Source organism: Corapipo altera, unplaced genomic scaffold (genome assembly GCF_003945725.1).
Source record: "Corapipo altera isolate COAL_440 unplaced genomic scaffold, ASM394572v1 44, whole genome shotgun sequence".
NCBI classification, from domain to species: domain Eukaryota; kingdom Metazoa; phylum Chordata; class Aves; order Passeriformes; family Pipridae; genus Corapipo; species Corapipo altera.
Genome location: NW_020884880.1, coordinates 12889469 through 12904759, shown reverse-complemented (window position 1 = coordinate 12904759; position 15291 = coordinate 12889469). Strand labels below are relative to the sequence as shown.

General features: G+C 37.4%; 1 protein-coding gene across 1 annotated transcript in view; it reads left to right on the top strand.

Moving 5' to 3' along the window:
• Nucleotides 1–15291, top strand: part of JAZF1 (JAZF zinc finger 1) — a 189936-nt gene that overhangs the window by 102549 nt on the left and 72096 nt on the right. The window lies entirely within an intron of this gene.

Below are 15291 nucleotides of genomic sequence, written 5' to 3'. Positions count from 1 at the left end.
AAGGGCTTCTTCTGTCTCAGCGTGTATTATGGTAAAGAGCAGCCTAAGAAGCTGTTCCTTATTTTCCTACTCACCTAAGTGCTTCGAAGGATTTATGGAGGTAGCTCAGATTACTTTCTCTCTGGGAGGAGAGGGACCCATGGAGCATGCTGCTTGGAAGGGAAAGACGGCCAGGTTTTGTGCAGTTGCAGTGCCCTTTTTCAGTATGTTTACCAAGCTGTCTTCAATCCTAAATGAACACTGTACGAGAAGTATAATTCCTCATTTAAAACCCTTTTTCCTGTTCTAGGTAAATCAACATGCTGCTATTCTGGGATTATTTTGCCTTCTTTTACGTCATACTGTTGGTTTTTTTTATCAGGTGTACTGTGATTGAAAGTTCCAGTTTTGGTTGAAAGTTGTATTTTGGAAATGCATTTCTCAGAAAATACTCTGTATGGGATTATTGGGTTCTATACATGGAACAGCAGTTTTCTTTTGTCTTTGCTCTCTAGAGAATGAGATACAGACTCATAAGCCTGGAATATTAACCCAAAATTTAGTTCAGGATAGACTGGGTTGATTCGAACTCCCATGGGTCATACAAAATGCAAAATTTTTCTTTCTAATTCTTTATGTTAAAAATGGGGAAAAAAACCCAAACCCAAAAACCAACATACTTTTAAAAACACCAAATCGACAGTTTGACTTTGTATAACATTTGCTGTAGAGCAAGAATATTGATGGTTGTGTGGGGGAATCATACTTCAAGGTATGAAAGTAAGAAGTGGTGTTCACTTGGTGAAATGACAAAATTTTCTCCACTACATGAGACTATGATGATTAAGAATAGCCAGTGTTGACATTATTTCCTATTTGTTCTTCCTGGAGGCAGTCCAACCCTTTAAAGCCTATTATGAAGTTAACCGTGACCATTTTTAGCACTTAGTTCTGTTGATCTCATTTAACCTACAAAACTTTTTTTTTCCAGTATGTAGGCTTGGTATGCTGTCGTACATGTTGGTATGTTTCCCTCTTTCCATCATGTACTAGGGCATATTCTCTTTTTGCTTCTGTGGTTATTTTACTTTATGTGAGGGAGGGGAAAGTTTGGGGTTTTTTAAATTAGAGGAAAGCTGTTTTAAGACCACTGACTTGGCCATGGGACTTGACGTGTTTTAAGACAATAGGACTTGACTGTCCAGTTTGAAATCAGAATACTTTTAAAGTAGTTTGAAAGTGGTACCTCATCTAGATTTCATTATTTTACTACCCTTTAAACCGAGTTCTGTGTGACTTAGTTTTAGTTACTACATATTTTATCTAAACTTTCTTACTCTGTCAATTTTGAAAAATAATGCTGAAGAACTGAGTTGTGTTGTTTGTATAGTAAAACCCAATCTGAATTGACTCTTAAACCAGCTGCTATTTAATTGCTCTTTTAATTGTATTTTAATTTTTTCCGAAGTGCTGATATCTTTCATCGAACCACCTGCTCTATGCAACTCAAGCTCTTGAGGGAGCAGCAATATCCATTACACTACGAGACATGCCTTTCTATTTCCCTCTACATATGCCAGAGCTGAGTTCTGCTTTGTTGTCCCAGGCTATGAACTCAGATTTTGTAGCTTAATACATGTCATAAACATGTTACATACTGTTAGATATCAAACACCAGATACTGCTGCACTTTTTTTTAAACCCGTGCTTTTATGGCTTCCAAGTGGAACTGAACTTAGCTCAGTTCCTGCTGTGAGTTACAGACCTTAAAACGATCTTCCTCTGTAGGTTTGTATATTCAGTGTGTTCTCTGTGGGCCATACGGTCTCATGGAGCCTGGGAAAATAGGGACTTCTGATTCTCAGGGACTTTCAAAAATGTATGATAAGATGTACACTAAATATATGTTGTGGTAGAAAGATTAAATGGGTGTGCTTTATGCTCTGCCCATTGCCCTGTTGTATGGTGGCTATTATAAGCTAAAACAAAACATATATCTGGGTTGCCTGGCTTGATAGCTGGGAGGATAAAGTCTCAGTAAAACAGATAGTAGAGAAGGAAGGGTACAGGCGTCTCTGTTTGCAACTTGAAACATATTCTTGTTTCTATTTCCCTTTTACCCTGGTTATTTTCTCAGGCATATTATTGTGCCAATATTGTATGTGCTCTGAAGTTCTGAAATGCCCTTTGGATTGTGAATGTCTGAATCTATAAGACTCCATCTCTTTCTCTGCTGGAGATTTACTACCATTACAGCTTTCAGTAACTACACACAGATGCAGCTTCCATAGTGTGTGATCCTCATGTAGGCAGATAACATTCCTTTTAAAACTGGTGGACGAAATATAAATTATAGGTCATAATGGTTTGTTACCACTACATCAAACACTTGGATCAGACACTGACTGAATTGCCACAAATCCCTTTCTCAGACAAAGTTTAGTGTAGCCTTAATGCAGTCCCCAGTATTGATGACTGTTCCCTGCTTACTTTTGGTTTGGTTTCTTAGAAGTCAGAATTGGAATCAATAAAAGACACACTACAGCCAAAGCAGATGCAGTTAATCTGTTTCCGTCCCATAAATATAGGAGAGGTTTGTCTGCAAGGAGTTCACTGGTGCTACTACAAGAATGGGACACTGGCTGTGATCTGTCAGGAGTAGTTGCCAACATCCTCCAGTAGTCTCTAGAGGTATTTCCTTTGTAGATGGGTCAAGATGCCTTTATATTTTGTCTTGCATTGAAATACAGTGGTTAGTTGCAATGATTAATATTGCTTATACTGCTACTTAGGTGCAGTATATATAGCTTTAAGTTAATGAACATGGCTATGAATTTTGCTTGGTGTTTGTTGGAACCTGCATAGTGTTGTTTGTGCCTCTAAGTTTGTTAGTTGGTCTTTGGAGGTAATGGCTCTCAAAGTTGCTGTATGACCTGGTGTTGCAGCATATACTGTCAAGGCTTTTACACTTGTGCAGTCTAATGGAGAGAGACTTCTCAGTATTCTTATATTTGCAAGTTTGTTTAATATGCATACTGCTGGTTACCTGTTAATGATGAAAGCAGCTGTTGGGGGAGTGTTTGGGTTTTTTTTAAAAAGGCAAAACATTATTAGCACAAGTGAGAAGACAACAGAGGCATACAAATAATTCCTTTGTCTGAAAAGGTAATGTTAAAAAAATGTTCAAAATAAAGAAGATTTTATTCCAAAACTTAGTGAATGGAAAATTCTTTACAATTAAGTTTGTAATGGATGTATTTCAACTTTGAAATTGTAACTACTAGAAATAGAAAGAAAACATAATTTATTGGAGTAAATTCCTTTCACCTTGGAAAAGGAAGGTGGGAAGTGCCATAGTAATTTCTATTATTGGAAGCGTGTACCATAAAAAGAGCAATTAATTGTGTATTTAATACAGTTTCTATGAAATACATTTTTCTTAGATACAGTAATTGCTTTGCTTAAAAAATTTTCATCCTGTTGGGGAAAAAAAGGAAAGTAGAATGCACTTACAACTGAAACTAGGCAGTCTTAATTATATACTGTTTCTACTGCAAATCAGATAATGGCTATATTAGAGAAATGTTGAAAACAAAGACTGTTGTAATCTTAAAACTTTTTTAGATCTACCAAAATACTTTTAATTACTTTTATTTACTTTTTAATTACTTCTAATTAGTCCCAGGTTCTTTTAAATAGTGTTTTTCTATTCATAATTGAGGTCACAGAGGAAAGGTTATATAATAAAACATGTTTTAAGCAACGATCCTGCAAGCAGTTGCAGAACACTGGTATGAGCATTTGAGGTGTTGCCTGTGGGCAATTTGTTGAATAAGGCTGTTGAACGTCTATAAAGTTTATTCTCCTACACAACTGGGAGCACAAATGAAGCCTGTGATCAAAACTGGATGACATTCTTGGGTGAATAGCCCAAGATTATCCCTGCACATCTCTGAACCAGTCCTAACATTTTTACTTCTCCCTCCAGGTTTTATTTTTAACTGGCAAGATTTTGCCTCACTGTTACCATTATAAATCCTCTAGGCTTCAGGCTTCTGCCCCCACTTCTCTTTCATTTCAACAGTCATTGACTTCTCAGGAACAGATTTTCATACTCTGCTTCCTTTTTCAATACCACTAGAAGTAAAATAATAATTTCTGTGAGAATATGCATTTGTGAAAGAAATTCATTGCATGTGAAGTTCTAACCACTGCAAACTGTCCCTGTGTCTTGTTCGGCTCACTAATTCTGGTTCTACTGCTATTACCTGTTTTTTCCACAAGTAAGATTAACAACCAAGACCATAGGATTTAATGCTCATTTGAAAGTTATTTTGAAAAAGTATCAAATCTTTAGGTAATTATATGTTTAGTATTCACTATGTTAGTAAAGCAGTAACAAGAAGAATTATTTGGATTTGGAAGTAATGCCCTTTGACTACATCTGTGTGGTTTCTTAGCAGAGTGTCCAAGCCACATGATACTGCTCCATTATTTCTTTGGCCTTAACTTTTTAAGGTACTGTGTTCAGTGCTGAATCAAAATTTGAAGTGGTTCTTACTCCTTTCTATACAGGAGTTTCACTCTTGCCATTGACCACTTCTGTTCATATTTGTTCTTTATAATTAGGATTATGCTGTGTGTTTATTTGGTATTCTCTGACAGTTGGTTCTGTGTATGCATTTAGTTGTAGCAGTTAAATATGCTTTCAGTGAGTATAATGATTTATGCTTAAGTTACCTAGCAGCATTCACAGCTTTTGCAACACATTGTACTTTTCCTGTGGTTCTGCTCCAACAGATTTTCCTGGGGTTACCTATCAGCAGTTAAACAAGAAGCTAATGAAAGACTGAGCCTCTCAGAGGTCATACAGAATAACTGAATGTGCCATCAAAATGCTCTGTAGAACATTTTCTCAGCAGCAGTGCAAATCCTGTGCAAAGCATGTGCGTTAAGTTGCTTGAATAATGTGTGGAAGACCAGGATTCAGTTTTCTCCTCTCTGATTCTTTAGGAGTGTTTTAATCATAAGACTGTTGATTGGCTTGGACATAGTTTCTCGTCTTGACATTTCTCCTCCTTGCCTCTTGATGTCTTCATACTGTCATTGTAGGGCTGTTGGGGCACAATTTGGAACCAAAGTCATGAAACTGGAGAGAATTATGTTTATTTTGCCTTGCTTGTTTTCATAATAAATGCTTTTGCGGAAGGCATATGCAAAATGAAACAATTCTGACACAGTGAACAACTTCCTCTAAAACAAATGTTCAGTGCATCATTCACCTGATAAGCACTAAATCAGACTTCAAGTCTTTGTAATTAATTCAGGCCTGAGATTTCAACTTTAAGTTGTATCATTGGTGGTACATAATAGATTGAGACATGCTGCAAATAAATACATAAAACCCCTTAAAATGTATTTTTATTCTCAAAATATATCATGATTCAGAAACAGAAGGGCAGAGAAAAGGAAGATTTTTCCATTTCAGGAATTCTACTATAGATCAGTTTTTCTGCACAGGAACATGTGAACTAGTGAATATGATAAACTGTTTTTGTGCCACCTGTTCGGACTTGCTACATTTTATAGTGCCTAGTAACACAGTTCTTGCCCTTTGTCTTAAAATTTAACTTTTCCTTCCTGTAACATGATACTGTCTTATATGAATTGAATATCACAGCTTTGTAAAAATGTAGTGATTCCCTCAGATTGTTGGTTCTCATGACATTGAAGGTGCATGCCGATGCTTCCAGTAGCTGTTGGATTGAATGCATGTGACAGGATACAGAAAGAAAGGGGTCAAAGTAACATGTCAATTACCAGATAATATTTTTCTGTCTAAACTTATTTTTGAGTTTGCAGTGACCAAGTAGATCATGTGTTTTTATTCATGTAGCCATATCTTTATGCTCTGCTACTTGACTTGTTCTGGAGATGGAACAAGACAAACTTCAGATGATAATTCAAACAAGATGTGCGGAAATGAATGATAGTTAGGGTAAGGGGAATGCCTTTTGGTTGGGAAGGATTTATGCAGATAGCTTTGTTCTCTCTTTCTCCTTTTATCAGTTTCAAGCTAACTGAAGCTGAAGATTTATATAATGTACAGCTCTTTTATTTCATGTCAGCAGTAGAGATCAAAAAGTAGTTTGGCATTTTAGGGAAAAGCCTTAATGCCATGCCTTGAAATAAAAATTACATGGTGAATTAAAACATGTAGGACACTGAAAGAATGTATTTTAGTTGTGGGGTTGATGTTTTGTTTTTAATTGAGAAGGAATTAGCTTTCTTCTGGTAAAGCTCATATGGAAGACTCAGGGAGAGAACAATTTCCATTTTGTGAATCTCAAAGGAAAGAAGCATTGCCAAGTCAGCATCGTTCCTTGCAAGTCTGTGTGTGCACATCTCTGTGTGTGTAGTTTAGTTAGCAAACACTAGAGCTGTCAGTATAAATCCTTAAGATTTTCAGGATTCTTGTCTCTATTGGTATTTCTTCATCTTTTGTCCATGTGGCATACCAAAATTGATGAAAAAATCATCTTGTCTTTCTGGCACTATTTTTTGTCTTGGCCAGTCCTGTTTCAATTCCCAGCTTTCTGGAGACCAGCATAGGTCTCTTGCACAGGTCACTTCATTTTGGGAGGGGTAAGGAAAAATTCTTCGGTTTCTCTTGCTTTAAAAAGGACGGCATTTCATTTCTGTGATTAAATTTGATCATAAGCAGTAGTACTGTTCTTAGAAGGACTGTGTGTTTACTGTACAAAAAATGTTTTCAGGTATTTCACTGTCAGACCTGTGGTCTAACAAAGCTCTCAGTATGTATTTCTGTGTATGATAGCACAATAAAGTCCTAATTCTTATTAGAGTCTGGTAATAACATATGTTCATTCTTTATATTTCAGTTACTTAACATATTTGCAGAGCTATTTGGAAAACACATTGATGTGCCAGTTTCAGATCCCCTGCAGAAATAAGAATTTGTAGAAACTATTATGCTTAGATTTTTGAGTGAAGTATGAGGAAAAAATCTTACGTTTGTGATTAGTTTTCAAATACATTGGTTTTCTGAGTTAAAACGGTTGAAAGAGGGGGCTATTTTTCCTGTCTTTACCATTTAGAAAAATGGATGACATATACAGCTAGTTACCTCCTCACCTGATAAGTTTTTTTTGCTTTAAATCAACAACAGCAACAAAACATTAACATGCATGGAAGAAAATTACAGGCTGAGTAGATAACTTTTTAGGAAAGGTTCTTGCTGTTCACTGTTTTGCTAGAAGCTTGTAGTGACAATCTTAGCTACATGTGATGACTTGCAGATTGGCAGACTTGCCATCCCTGGAATCCCAAGGCAGTCCAGACAAAGTGCTGGTAATTTTCATTGACTGTGGCCTAACTTTTTATGAATCTAAAGTTTACTTATCACTGACCTTGTGTACAAATGTAGTTGTGCTTATTTTTTAACTTTACTGATTTTTAAAAAGTAAGACTATTTCATCGTAAAGTTGCCCACTTAAAGTTGCTGCAAAAAAGCATGCATAGTATTGAGCTACAGAAAGACTTCAAATGAAATTTTCAAATAAATTTAGTAGTTCAAAATGCAAATTATTGTATTACTTTTTTTTCCCTATATTACCTTTTAGATATGTTAGCATGTTGCGTATTCTTGGATTCCTTCCAATAATGAATACTATTTAATAGAATGTAAAAAAGTACATCCTGGAATAATTCCTGAAGTGTCTGTGGGCACTTGATGTTTCCCTCCCTTCTCCTTCATTCTCATTTTTGCATATAACAATTCCAGGTAAGGGCTCTCACATATAATTTGCAAAGTCTTGCTAGTAGTATTCAATGAGAGATAGGAACTATAAACATAAAGGGCACGTAGCAAAATAGAGTTGCAGAACAAAGTTTGTCTTTGTGTGTTGTTGTAGACATTTAGAAGTAGGGCTGCATTTTGGAGGTTAATACCAAGGCTGTCCAAGTCGTGCTTTAGGACAGCCTGTAACCTAGTCTAGAGATTAAGTGCAGATGAGACAATGTTCTCTAGTGCTGGAGAACTTGGCTCATGAGGAAAGAACATTGATGTCATCTTCCGCTACATAAAATCTACTCCAAAGTGTTAGCCTCAGCCTTAATTTTCATTAAATACTTTTGCGGTTGGGTTGACCTCTCAATTTGATTTTGAGCCAGAGAGAAAGTTTGATATCCTGCAAAGATGCATTCCTTATCCCACCACTTCCTCTGCAATACTCCAGTGTCCCAAGAAATAGAGACCAGGTGGAGAGCTTGATGGAGTTGGCTCTCCCTTATATTCCTGTTGAGGCCAAGGGTGCATTTAGCAGGCCAGCAAGGGAGTTTTGCAGACCATCAACAAAATGCTGGCAGAAATGGTTCTCCTAGGTTTATGACTGAAATAGGACAGGTTATAAGAGTTTCTAAACACCTTTAATACAGAGCTGAAAGGATCCTGTGTCATGCACTGGAATCCCAACTAGTCTTCATGCTGTGGAAATGCAGAACAAAATGAAGGTTAAAACTGACATCAGCTGAAAGCAACTAGTGGATATGAAAGCTAAGCATGAAAGAGAGCAGTGAGGACATATGTTATGATAAGGAATTAGTGAAGCTTGACTGCCCTGATTGTGCGCAAGTATTATATAGTAATGGAACTTTTAATATGATCAAAACAGAAGTAAGAAGAAAAGGTACCTTTGGCTTCTGATTTTCCTGTGGAGCTGCTCTCATAAACTTGCAAAGTGCTAATAGTGTTGAGAAGAGGAAGCCCTGGCACATCACCTGTGAATTTTTTTTTATCTACTTAATTTTGCCAGGATAGTATGGCATCATGTAATCAGAAAATAATTTTTCATCGGTGAAGGCAAAACCATGAGCCTTCCTTTTTTTTTGTTCTTGTGAATGTAAAAACAGAGAATAGATTACTCTGATCTCATCCTTGGATTTTTTTGAAACTTCTTGTCCGCACCTCAGAAAGTGAAGACAATTTACAAGGCTATACAAGTGAGAATTTTCATGATGAAGTAGAAGCAAAACCCTGAAACTGGTGCACATACATGAGGTAATTCTGATATACAGCTCTTGAATGGGTTTGTGAATAGCAGTGGACACTTGCTTACCTTTGACCTCTGAAAGTCTAAAGTCTAATTCAATGCACTTTAACAATAGTTATTGTGTATGTTACATATTACACATTGTATAAAAACCTATGTTGCATTAAGGTGGCCTGAAACAGTGAAAAAGCTTGTTTGGTTCAGCAAACAAATGCTATTGACGGTAGGCTTCACTTAATTAATTTGGCTCAGTTATAGTACAATTAGTCCAGCTGATTTAGTAGTTTCTGAGTCCTGGTTTCCCTAAAACAATACACTTTAGCAGAAACTGTATTATTTGTTCAAATTTTCCAGAGAACTGGTAAAGGTTTTCTTTCCTTTTATTGTAGAGGTTTTGTTTGTGGGGTTTTGATTTTTTTTAAATCAGGCACAAATTTTTCCCCAAGTGGTATATGGGGATCCAGGCAGAGATGGAAATAATTACAGCAGTAATTCCATCTATAGGTGTATATGGTCCACAGGGGTAGACACTGCTGATTTGTCCTTGATTTATAGAGGAATTGTTGTAGGTTTACCTTGCATGACTGTTTAATATCTAGTAATTTCTAATTAGAGTAGTTTTTGAAATGTAAAAGAAAGATGCTGCAAAAGAGAGGGAAGTAGTTGTGGGTTGTGGTACATGCTTTGCAGCCTTGGCAGTACCATCTATACTGACATGAAGAGGTACTTCAGTGAGCCTAATCTCATCATCTTAAATTTGCATGACAGCTCATGTTAAACTCTCTTCTAGTAGTGTGACCTTTCTTTTTCAACATACCATTGTTTCTTTGGTATCTGCTGCTGTGGTAGGCTACAGGGAATGACTTTTTTTAATGGTGTTAGACTGAGATTATTGAGTCTGGGGCTTTTGGTGGGGTTTTTTTTGTTTTCTTCCAGCTTCTCCTCCATATAATGTTTTCCTGGCCTTTCTTAATGTGTCAGGTGTGTTAATCTATATTTCTAGTGAAACTCTCATAATGAGGTCTGCACTGTTTGTAACAGTGAAAGCTCAAGGATCACTAACACTTCATAGCTGCCTTCTCTGCTCTTCCTGCTGCCCCCAGCCTCTTAGGGCCACGGGCTCTTCTGCCCCTTTCTGTTGCTGGCTGGGCTGTGCTAACAGTTTATTGGCCTTGAGGAGGGTGTATAATCTTGGTACCTCCTTACAGGTTGATGAAGGGAGACTCCAGATGGGGGTGCAGAAAAGGTGAGTTATTCCAGAGTTGCAAAGTAACACTACACATTTGGTGCCATCAGTGTTTGGGATTGACCATGTGCCTTCAATCAGTAACTTTTCACAAAAACTCTTGAGCTGGAAGTAGGTTGAATTTATTACTTGCTTTTGTAATGTGGATAGCAGGACCATTCCTCTTAACATCCAGTTCACCCATACCTCCGGAGGTGGTGGTGCGTTCCTCAACAATTTGTGGTAGTAAGTTCCCCTGCTGCTACACACAATGTAATTCCAACAAAACTAGAGTATTTGTTGAAAGCAGTTTCCTTACTTCCGTAACTTCTAGTGTGAAACATGCTTAGTAAAGGGTTAAAAAAATCAACCCCAAACATCCCTCTGTTCAAGGTGAGTCAATGCATTTATGTGTGACTTCCCTTTCTACTGTTTCTTGTTTCATTTGCTCACATGCCATTTCTAAAATGTCAGTATTTACCAAAAGTTGTTAAGCAGTTTAAACCAGGTCAGTCAGACAATGCTTTTTGCAAGAGGTAGCTGAACAGTTCCTGTCCTCCATACATAGGATTATCAGGGCTGATGCTGACTATTTAACCACGGAGTTTGGATATAGGAGCCTGTTCTGAATATTTCCAGTACTAAAACTTTGAGCTTACACTTTTAATGTGATCTTTGGGATCTGACCAACTACAGAAATACTATCTGTTACCTATGTTGAGATTGTAGGAATGCCTTGAATTTGCTACATAGCAAAGTGCCTGAAAGTGTTATATAGCAGCTCTTTAATAAAAAGAAAACCAAGAGTGTTACTATTTTCAATAATGGAAAAATACCTCTTGCTTAATGTAACTCTCATAATCTGCTAAATATACAGTAAAAATTACATTTTGTTGAGGCTTTCAAGAACACACAGGGGAGTACTTAGTTTTCCTGTTCCCAATAGTTTTTCCATGTAAAACATATTCCCTTAAATTTTTTTGTAATTTTTCTACTGGTTTCTCTTGCACAGTTCTTAGTCATTATGCTCCCAAAGATTGCCCTATCTTCTTGTTGTTCACAGTTTGATGTAGAAAGCTGGAAAAAGGGGTTGCAAAAATCTGTAGTGCAGTTTATGAAATTAATATATTCTTCTTTGTACTAATAGAAGAAACATACAATCAATAGGTAAAGAACTGCTAATTTTTCTTTAATGCTCCATATAGTGCAACCTCATTTATTCTTATTGGCATCTAAGGTCCTGTACACATAATTGATCATTTGCATCATATGTTTTAAGGGCCTGTGAAATGTTATTGGTAGTTTTGATTTTGCCCATCTGGTTCAGTTAGAATAGTGTAACTCAGCCCAGCAAGGCTGGAGATTGTAGACAGCACCACTGCTCTACTGGAAACCAGCTGGCATCTCTGTCAGTTAGTGTGGATTTTCCTTTAGACTTAGAGTCGGTCCAGTAAGGACCCTTGACTGGAATAGTACACTGACTTGGAATCTGCTCTAGGAAACTACCTGTCATGGTTTCTAATTGACTTCTTTTACAGATCACATGTGCATAAATGGAGATTGACTTCAGTCATCTCAGCAGCGTGTTGCTTGTGAGATATCAGAGTTGACTATCTTCCCATCAGAATGGACCATTAATATTATGAAGCTTATTTTTTCTTTAGCAATAATTTTCTGTAGGGATTCAGTCATTCCCAAAACTGAATGTAACACAGATTTTGGGTTTTATTTCAGCCTACAAAATTTAAAAAGATTTTGCTTACAAGATATGCAATATAAAATAACAACCTACGTGCCTTCCCAAAGGTATAGTAAGTCTAGGCAATTTTTTATTTTAATTATTGGTTTAATATGATTGAGAAGTGAGGAAACATTGCCAGTAGTAGAAGCTTTAGAGGAAAAGATGTTCATATGCTCAACAAGCTAAGCAATTAAGTCCGTTTTGGCTTTGTATTCATGTGATCCATAAAAGATGTTCAGTTTCCTCATTATTTTTCCTTTCCCTTTACTACCTCAGCAATGTTATATGCAGATAGAAAATACTGCTTCAGTAAAGTTTGGGCTTAATTATTTCACAACCTGAGTGTCTAAAAAGCATGCTGGGGATTTGTGCACGTGTTGTGATGAAACGGCTTAGTTTCTTCATAAATTATTATGAACATAAATGAGGAAAGAGAAGAACTATGGCACAGAGATATTCCATCCACATTTCTTGAAAATAGTTTCTTGGCAGAAATTGTAATAAAGTAGAAGTCCATTACCATGAACAATTTTTGATTTGCAAGAGCAGTAATTGTATGCATACTGCTTGTCAGTGCATGTTCTCACATATGGTATAAAACTAAGACATTGCTGTCTGAAGAGTTCTTCATTTTTGCTGATGTCCTCATTTTGTTTGAGGCATCATTTATTGGGGCAGCATGTAGGGCACAGTGAAACTTTCACGATGAAACCTGAAACTGGATGAAACAAACCTGAAGGCTGGATCAAGTTCACAGGAACATTTGCTGAGGTTTGTAAGTCTGGGTTGAATTTGCAACCAATCTGTGCTCACTTACTGTGCACTGAAAGAACCAGAAGAAATGTATTGGTTTCATATGGTTTCAGCCCTCAGTCACTTCACACTACTGGTGACTTCAGTAAAAGCTGGTCATTGCTTGCTCAAACTTCGATGAAAGTAAACTGACACCCATGTCAAGTGATTTAAAAAGTCAAGTGTAGTAAGTGGTTTGACAGTATCATCCAGTAGGAATGAGACAATGCAAGAGACTTTTGTGTTCCCGAAAGCACGAAGAGGAAAGGCAGATGTAGGCAGGCTCTCCCATCACACTTGAGAAACTCCCACTTGGTCATTATTGGGCTACAGTACAAGTGTCAGGATTGGACTGTGCATACAAGGCGGGTTTTTTGTTGACAGAAGAGAGGGCAAGGAACAACCAATGAGCAAGAGTGAGGATGGCTTCCCCTTGTGGGTACAAATGTGGGAGTTTTTGTGGAGAATTTCTTTTAATCCAGGAAAAATGAGGGGGAAAATTTAATTGTGGAATATGAGTATTTGTGGGGAATAAAGAACTGGATCAGCTGAGTTATAGGATGACTAAAACATATCAAGAAAGGAGAATTCAAGGGACAGGGTACAAAAACTGAGTCCAGGAAGGGTTCTTCAGTGTGATGAGTTTGGGTCAGTATCTCATTTTGACAGTTACAGAAGGAAGACACTAAATTTCTCATTGAAGGCTTATTTCTGGATCCTGATGAGTAGATATAAAAGGAAAGCTTTCTATTTTGAATTGTCTCTGGTAAATAAAATCATCTTGCTGCTGGGGGTCACTTGAAAGCTTTGCTTCCTCATCCTCAGAAGATACTTGCTGATATGGCTGCTTGTAGCTCTCCTTTGTGAGCACTATGTCACAGGAGAACTTAGATGGATGCATGTTTAGTTATCTAGGACTCGATATCATTTTTCTGCCGTAATGCCACAAACTAACAGTTCCTTTCTTATTTCTCTGGCATCAGTGTTGAAATCAAATTAGCTAGCACTTGAAGCTGATGAACTTTGGATTTAGTTCCAAAGTATATGAAAATATATTTGACAAAAGAAAATTCAATAATAAATAAAAAGCGATCTCCCAAACCTATGTAGGAAGCCTGGTTTCTGAAATTCCACTATTTCTGCCATTCAGAGTTGTGGAACCTGCTGGCCATTTTTTTTACTAAGCTTAGCAGTAGGATAGAGGTCTGAAAAGTTAGATAAGTTAATCTAATCTTCATGTAATAAGTCATTGGCTGGGTGAAGAACCCCAAGTGAATGCTCTGGGTACTGAGGGAAAGGACTCAGGTGCTAAATGCTGTCTGGCAGTACAGCTCTGGAGTAGCCTTGGCACATGAGAACTTGGAGAAAGCAGGTTTCCATTATTTTTGCTCGTCATGGGCAATTTGTTTTCTGTCCATATCATCTAATGGAAAACTCTCTACAGCCTTGTGTTTGGCACTCTAACATTTCTCACAGTACTTCCCAGAACTACTGGTTTGTCCTTGGAGAATTCACTAAATATCTGTGAGAAATTAAGTGCCTTGCTATAGTGCTGGCTTCGGATCAGTGGGAGTTATAATGAACAGCATAAGGTAGAAAAAATTCTAGGAGGAACTTATAATAAGAACAATCAGCCAGATATCCAAGAAACCTCACAAATTAAATCTTCTAGTTATGTCTCTTGGGCACCTGTCTTACTGGTAATACTGTGTGTTGCAGACAAGGCAAGCAGTCTGTGGAGCTGAAATTGGGACTGTGGGTCCCATGGGAGCCATGACAGAGAACAGTATCTAAAGGGGTGACTATCTGAGATCTTGAACAGTGGGTCTTCAGATGGATCTATGTGCTGATTCCATTTGTAGCCAAAAGTTTTCTGCTAACTTTCAACAACTAGTCCACAGCATCTGAAGTATAGCCCCAGTTTTCAAGTGACAGATCCCGAAGACTTGGCTTGATAATTACATTAGCCTTTACTTGCCTAAAACCAGCAACCGCTCAGAGAAAGTAGCATTTTCATTATTATGTCTGTGATGCAGCTTTAGGAGAACAAACCAGGTAGTCCCTGAGGAGCAATTCAGCCAAAGCAGCTCCAAGTTGTAAGAACTGCCTGCCGTTACCCTTGTAACTCCTGCTGCATATTTGTTCTGGGGTTTTTTCCCCTCCTGGTTTCCTGGGAAAATATAAGTGATGCAGCTTAAACTGTACCTCTCTGGTGTTTTTTTTCAGAACATTTCTAGTTCTCGGTGCATTGAAACAATAGTGACAGAGCTGATTGCTTAGGTTTGATTTGGTGTGATGCTATGTGATTTAAGAGATGTGATGTAAGTTAAAAGGTGGTTGCAGGATATCAAAGGCTCACTGCTATGAAGAGGAGCATAGCATCTCACCAGGTAGGAAAGAAGAGTGAAAGGAGAGTGGAGTCTACAAGGCCACGTTCATTCTTTACCCCTGATCATGCATTATATCTTTGAAACCTAGAATAG